Here is an 8617-nt window from a genome sequence, read left to right as displayed (position 1 = left end):
AAGATGAGGAAAAACCCATGCAAAAAGTCTGAACATTCCAAAAACCAGAATGCCTCTTCTTCTACAAAGAATTACAACTCCTCGCCAGCAAGGGAACAAAACTGGATGGAGAATGAGTTTGACGAACTGATAGAAGTAGGCTTCAAAAGGTGAGTAATAACAAACTCCTCCGAGCTAAAGGAGCATGTTCTAACCCAAGCAAAGCAGTCAAGAACCTTGATAAAAGGTTACAGGAACTGATAACTAGAATAACCAGTTTAGAGAAGAATATAACTGATGTGATGGAGCTAAAAAACACAGCACAAGAACTTCGTGAAGCATGCAAAAGTATCAATAGCTGAATCAATCAATTGGAAGAAAAGATATCAGAGATTGAAGATCAGCTTAATGAAATAAAACATGAAGACAAGATTAGCAAAAACAGAATGAAAAGGAATGAACAAAGCCTCCGAGAAATATGGGACTATGTCATTCAAGACACAGGCATGGGCAAGGACTTCATGTCTAAAACACCAAAAGCAATGGCAACAAAAGCCAAAATTGACAAATGGAATCTACTTAAACTAAAGAGCTTCGGCACAGCAAAAGAAACTACCATCAGAGTGAACAGGCAACCCACAGAATGGGAGAAAATTTTTGCAATCTACTCATCTGACAAAGGGCTAATATCCAGAATCAAACAAATTTACAAGAAAAAATCAAACGACCCCATCAAAAAGTGGACAAAAGATATGAACAGACATTTCTCAAAAGAAGACATTTATGCAGCCAACAGACACATGAAAAAAATGCTCATCATCACTAGCCATCAGAGAAATGCAAATCAAAACCACAACAAGATACCATCTCATACCAGTTAGAATGGCGATCATTAAAAAGTCAGGAAACAACAGGTGCTGGAGAGGATATGGAGAAATAGGAACACTTTTACACTGTTGGTGGGACTGTAAAGTAGTTCAACCATTGTGGAAGACAGTGTGGCGATTCCTCAAGGATCTAGAACTAGAAATACCATTCGCCCCAGCCATCCCATTACTGGGTGTATACCCAAAGGATTATAAATCATGCTGCTATAAAGACACATGTACACATATGGTTATTGCAGCACTATCCACAATAGCAAAGACTTGGAACCAACCCAAATGTCTATCAATGATAGACTGGATTAAGAAAATGTGGCACATGCACAGCATGGAATACTATGCAGCCATAAAAAAGGATGAGTTCACGTCCTTTGTAGGGACATGGATGCAGCTGGAAACCATCATTCTCAGCAAACTAATGCAAGGACAAAAAAACAAACAAGACATGTTCTCACTTATAGGTGGGAATTGAATAATGAGAACACTTGGACATAGGAAGGGGAACATCACACACCGGAACCTGTTGTGGAGGTGGGGGGAGAGGGGAGGGATAGCATTAGGGGATATACCTAATGTAAATGACGAGTTAATGGGTGCAGCACACCAACATGGCACATGTATACATATGTAACAAACCGGCACATTGTGCACATGTACCCTAGAACTTAAAGTACTTTTTAACAAAAAGAAAGAAAGAAATATGGGGCTATGTGAAAAGACCAAACCTATGTTTGATTGGTGTATCTGAAAGTGATGGGGAGAATGGTATCAAGTTGGAAAATACACTTCAGGGAATTATCCAGGAGAACTCCCCCAACCTAGCAAGACAGGCCAACATTCAAATTCAGGAAATACAGAGAACACCACAAAGATACTCCTCAAGAAACTCAACCCCAAGATACATAATCATCAGATTGACCAAGGTTCAAATGAAGGAAAAAAAAATGTTAAGGGCAGCCAGAGAAAAAGGTCAGGTTACCCACAAAGGGAAGTCCACGAGACTAATAGCTAATCTATCTGCAGAAACCCTACAAGACAGAAGAGGGTGGAGGCCAATATTCAACATTCTTACAGAAAAGAATTTTCAACCCAGAATTTCATATTCAGCCATGCTAAGCTCCATAAGTTAAGGAGAAATAAAACCCTTTACAGACAAGCGAATGCTGAGAGATTTTGTCACCACCAGGCCTGCCATACAAGAGCTCCTGGAGGAAGCACTAAATATGGAAAAGAAAAACTGGTACCAGCCACTGCAAAAACATACCAAAATGTAAATGTTCTCAACACTATGAATAAACTGTGTCAATTAATATGCAAAATATTATCAACTAATATGCTAGCATCATGACAGGATCAAATTCACACATAACAATATTAACCTTAAATGTAAATGGGCTAATGCCCAATTAAAAGACACAGACTGGCAAATTGAATAAAGAGTCAAGACCCATTGGTGTGCTGTATTCAGGAGACCCATCTCATGTGAAAAGACACATATAGGCTCAAAATAAAGGGATGGAGGAACATTTACAAAGCAAATAAAGCAAAATAAAGCAGGGGTTGCAATCCTAGTCTCTGATAAAACAGACTTTAAACCAACAAAGATCAAAAAAGACAAAGAAGGGCATTACATAATGGTAAAGGGATTGATGCAACAAGAAGAGTTAACTATCCTAAATGTATATGCACATAATACAGGAGCACCCAGATTCGTAAAGCAAGTTCTTAGAGACCTACAAAGAGACTTAGACTCCCACACAATAATAGTGGGACCAAGTGGAACTGATAGATATCTACAGAACTTCTCCACCCCAAATCAATAGAATATACATTCTTCTCAGCACCAGGTTGCACTTGTTCTAAAATTGAACACATAATTGGAAGTAAAACATTCCTCAGCACATGCAAAAGAGTGGAAATCATAACTAACAGTTTCTCAGACCACAGTCCAATCAAATTAGAACTCAGGATTTAAAAACTCACTCAAAACCGCACAACTACATGGAAATGGAACACCTTGTTCCTGAATGACTACTGGGTCAATAACAAAATGAAGGCAGAAATAAATAAGTTTTTGAAACCAATGAGAACAAAGACACAACATACCAGATTCTCTGGGACACAACTAAAGCAGTGTTTAGAGGGAAATTTATTGCACTAAATGCCCACAGGAGAAAGCAGGAAATATCTAAAAATGACACCCTAACATCACAATTAAAGAACAAGAGAAGCAAGAGCAAACAAATTCAAAAGCTAGCAGAAGACAAGAAATAACTAGGATCAGAGCAAAACTGAAGGACATAGAGACACAAAAAACCCTTCAATAAATCAGAAAATCCAGGAGGTGTTTTTTTGAAGAGATTAACAAAATAGATAGACTGCTAACCAAACTAATAAAGAAGAAAAGAGAGAAGAATCAAATATACACAATAAAAAATGATAAAGGGGATATCACCATTGAACCCACAGAAATACAAACTACCATCAGAGAATACTATAAACACCTCTGTGCAAATAAACTAGAAAATCTAGAAGCAGATAAATTCCTGAACACATACACGCTCCCAAGACTAAACCGGGAAGAAGCCAAAGCCCTGAATAGGCCAATAACAAGTTCTGAAATTGAGGCAGTAATTACTAGCCTACCAACCAAAAAAAGCCCAAGGACGAGACAGACTCACAGCTAAATTCTACCAGAGGTACAAAGAGGAGCTGGTACCATTCCTTCTAAAACCAATCCAAACAATAGAAAAAGAGGGAATCCTCCCTAACTCATTTTATGAGGCCAACATCATCCTGATAACAAAACCTAGCAGAGACACAACAAAAGAAGACAATTTCAGGCCAATATCCCTGATAAACATCAATGTGAAAATCCTCAATAAAATACCAACAAACCAAACCCAGCAGCACATTTAAAATCTTATTCACCACAATCAAGTCAGCTTCATCTTTAGGACACAAAGCTGGCACAACATATGCAAATCAATAAACGTAATCTATCACATAAATCGAACCAGTGACAAAAACCATATGATTATCTCAATAGATGCAGAAAAGGCCTTTGATAAAATTCAACACCCCTTCATGCTAAAAACACTCAATAAACTAGGTAGTGATGGAACATATCTCAAAATAATAAGAGCTTTTTATGACAAACCCACAGTCAATATCATACTGAATGGGCAAAAGCTAGAAGCATTCCCTTTGAAAACTGGCACAAGACAAGGATGCCCTCTCTCAGCACTCCTATGGAACATAGTGTTGGAAGTTCTGGCCAGGGCAATCAGGCAAGAGAAAGAGGGTATTCAAATAGGAAGGGAGGAAGTCAAATTATCTCTGCAGATGACATGCTTGTATATTTAGAAAACCCCATCGTCTCAGTCCAAAATCTCCTTAAGCTGATAAGCAACTTCAGCAAAGTCTCAGGATACAAAATCAATGTGCAAAAATCACAAGCATTCGTATACACCAATAATAGACAAACAGAGAGCCAAATCATGAGTGAACTCCCATTCACAATTGCTACAAAGAGAATAAAATACCTAGGAATACAACTTACAAGGGATGTGAAGGACCTCTTCAAGGAGAACTAGAAACCACTGCTCAGTGAAATAAGAGAGGACACAAAGAAATGGAAAAACATTCCACGCTCATGGATAGGAAGAAACAATATCGTGAAAATGGCCATACTGCCCAAAGTAATTTATAGATTCAATGCTCTTCTTATCAAGCTACCATTGACTTTCTTCACAGAATTAAAAAAAAAAAAAACTACATTAAATTTCATATGGAAGCCAAAAAGATCCCATGTAGCCAAGACAATCATAAACAAAAAGAACAAAGCTGGAGGCATCATGCTACCTGACTTCAAATTATACTACAAGGCTACAGTAACCAAAACAGCATGGTACTGGTACCAAAACAGATATATAGACCAATGGAACAGAACAGAGGCCTCAGAAATAACATCACACATCTACAACCATCTGATCTTTGACAAATCAGACAAAAACAAGCAATGGGGAAATGATTCCCTATTTAATAAACAGTGTTGGGAAAACTGGCTAGCCATATGCAGAAAACTGAAACTGGACCGCTTCCTTATACCTTACATAAAAATTAACTCAAGGTGGATTAAAGATTTGAACATAAGACCTAAAACTATATATATATATATATATATATAAAACTATATATATATATAAAACTATATATATATATAAACCCTAAAAGAAAACCTAGAAAATACCATTCAGGACATAGGCATGGGCAAAGACTTCATGATTAAAACACCAAAAGCAACTGCAACAATACGCAAAATTGTCAAATGGGATCTAATTAAACTAAAGAGCTTCTGCACAGCAAAGAAAGCATCATCAGAGTGAAGAGGCAACCTACAGAATGGGAGAAAATTTTTGTAATCTATCCATCTGACAAATGGCTAATATCTAGAATATACAAGGAACTTCAACAAATTTACAAAAAAAAAACAAACAACTCCATCAAAAAGTGGGTGAAGGCTATGAACAGACACTTTTCGAAATATGTATCCTAGAACTTAAAGCATAATAAGTAAATAAATACAATACATATTATGTATTATATTGCATACATAAAATATAATGTTATGTTTTTTAATCCATGATTAAAAAAAACCTTAACAAGGAAAGAAAACTACAAACGAATATCATTTACTAGACACAAGAATACCTTAGCAAAATATTTGAAAATCGAACTCAGGAATATGAAGTAAGGATAATATGGCATGATTACATAGAGTTTATCCCGAGATGCAAGATTAGTTCAATACTTGAAAATAAATAAATGAATCCATCACATTAGCAGAAGGTATTACATGACAACCTCAATAGATGCAGAAAAAGTATTTGTTGAATTTCAGCACCCAATCATGATTTTTTTAATCTCAGTAAGCTAGGAGAAGAAAACTTCCTCATCTGTCCAATAAAGAGCATCTACAAAAGTCTATGGCTTACATCATATTTAATGGTGAAATACTAGATGTTTTCCCCCTAAGATCAAGCATAAAGCAAGGCATCCGCTCTCACTACTTCTTTTTCTTGGTTGGTGGAGTGGGGAGGGTATACTACTGAGATCCTTGCAAGTGCAATAAGACAAGAAAAAGAAGTAAAAGATATACAGATTATAAAACAAGAAGTAAAAATATGGTTTTTGCCATTTAAATTATCATGTACATAGAAAATCCTAAGTCATTATTTTTAAAAAAATCTACTAAACCTAATAAGTGAATTTAGCAAGACTGCAAAGTAGAAGGTCAGTGGCCATAGTTTTTTTAATCTACTAGAAATAAATGATCAGAAAATAAAATTTTAAAATCAAGACTATTTACAAAAGAAAATTTGCATAAGGCCAGATTTAACTAAATATGTATAAGATTTCTTTGAAACCTATAAAACACTGGTAATAAAAATTACAAGAGGCCAATAAATATGATATATGATAATCAATCATGGATTAACAGGCTCAATATTATTATATTAATCTACAGATTTACAGCAAGTTTTTCTATAGAAATTGACAACCTGGTTCTAAAATTCATATAGAAATGTAAAAAACCTAGAATAGCCAAACAACCTTGAAAAAGAATATTCCTGTTTTAGAGACTTATTATAAAGCTACAGTAATCACAACAGTGTGAAACTGATGTAAAAATAGAGAAATAGATTAATGGTTGTACATCTGATATTCTCCCTAACCGCTTCGGAAATTGGTCTAGCTGTTTTTTTATAAAGTTAAATATGTGCTTAACCTGTGACCTAGCAATTCTACTTCCATATATTTACTCAAGAGTAATAAAAGCATATGTACACAAAAAGTCTTGCACAATGACGATCATAGAAAATTTGTGATAGTACATAAATGGAAAAAAACTCATATTCCACATAGGGAGAAATGATAAATCATGATATACCCAAACAATGGAACTATTCAGCAATAGAAAGGAACAATCTCCTGATACATGCAACATCCATGAATAAACTTCAACAAATATAACACCCAGAAAAAAAAGATAGAAAAGAGTTATGTGATTAAATTATATGTGATTAAATTAAATTAAATGTGATTCTATTTATATGTAATTCCAGTACAGGTAAAACTAATCTAAGGTGAAGGAAATCAGAAGAGTGGTTGTCTGGTGGGGGGCTTTAAAATGTGTGGGAAGAAACATGAGGAATCTTTCTGGTATGATAAGAATGTTCTGTATCTTCTCAGAGTGTGGGTTACATTGAGTGTATCCATTTGTCAAAACTTACAAATCTGTACACTTAAAATCTGTACATTTCACTATATGTAAATAATATCTCAATGTTTTAAAGTTCAAAGGGTTTGTTTGGCTCCAAGGAAAAAATATAAAAAGAAATCATGAGGGGAAAGTTTAGAAACTTGGAGAAGAGATTGAGGAGGCCTAAAATGTGAATAATCAAAAAACTGAAGTATAGAAGAGGGGCAATAATTCAAGAAATAAAAGAAGAAACTCTCCCTGAAACAAGAAAACATTCAAGTCTGCACTTAAAAGTCTTCACTGATAGAAAGAATGGGAGGGATGGAGGGAAGAAGGAAAGAATTGAAGGAAGGAAGGAAAGAAATATAGCTAAGCATATGCTAATAAAAGTCTCAAGTTTCAAGGATAAAAGGAAATATATAATCAACTAAGGAGCTAAAAAGCAAATTTTTAATAAAGAAAAGGAAAAAGTCAGATTGATACCAGCAACACTGGAAAACAGAAAGAATACAACATTGACAGAATACTGAGAAGTAATATAATTCAAAAGTCCTATACTTAGCCAAGATATCTTCAAATCTCTAGTTATTTACAATGGAAAAATTATATCATTCACTTGTCAACTATAATAAAGATGGTTTGCATAGATATAAGAATACAGAGAACATATTATCAACATAAAACACATAAGGAAAAATATTAAAGATAGTACACTTAAAAAAACAGCACATACATCAGAATGACAACCTGAAGATATGAGAAAATGAAGAGGAGAGGGACACAGGTAAGCAATAAGCCTCGTAATACACTTAGGTGTTTCTTAACCTTGGCATAATGGATCAGATAATTACTTGTTAGGGAAGAGGAGGAGTGGGCTGTCTATTGTGGGGTGTTTAGCGGCATGTCTGCCTTCTATTCACTAGATTCCAGTGGCATCTCCCCTTCCCAGTTGTGAAAATCTGAAATGTCTCCAGATATTGCCAGATGTTCCCTAGGGGACAAAATCAACCCAAGTTAAGAACCACTGACATAGTTTATAATTATTCATTTAGATAATAACAGATTGACAAAAGTTTGTAATGTAAGTGCTAAATAAGAATTCTTGAAATAGATGAGACATGCTGCTATTTAAAAATCTAATAATAATCTGGAACTAAAGTAATAAAATATTTCAATAAAACCTGGGCATTGAGTGCAGACTGTGAACGCAATAAGAAAAAATAAATAAAACAATTGGTAAGGGAAAATAGAACAGTATTTTTGTTAATGATATAATTATATAGCCAGAAAATGTTTGATTCTAGTAAAAAACACTAGAATTAATAATGAAATGTACTATGTCTTTTTAATACAGAAGGAACATATAAAAAGTAGTAACTTCTCTTTATCACCATAACCATCTAGAAATGAAAATGGGAAAGGCTTTTCATAACTGGAACAATATAAACCAAGTATTTAAAAGCATATTTAACAAGGACCATATAGTACC

The sequence above is a fragment of the Papio anubis genome, chromosome 10 (assembly GCF_008728515.1).
Source record: "Papio anubis isolate 15944 chromosome 10, Panubis1.0, whole genome shotgun sequence".
Classification (NCBI taxonomy): domain Eukaryota; kingdom Metazoa; phylum Chordata; class Mammalia; order Primates; family Cercopithecidae; genus Papio; species Papio anubis.
The sequence above is the reverse complement of the archived record's forward strand: the minus strand, read 5'-3'. Positions refer to the sequence as shown.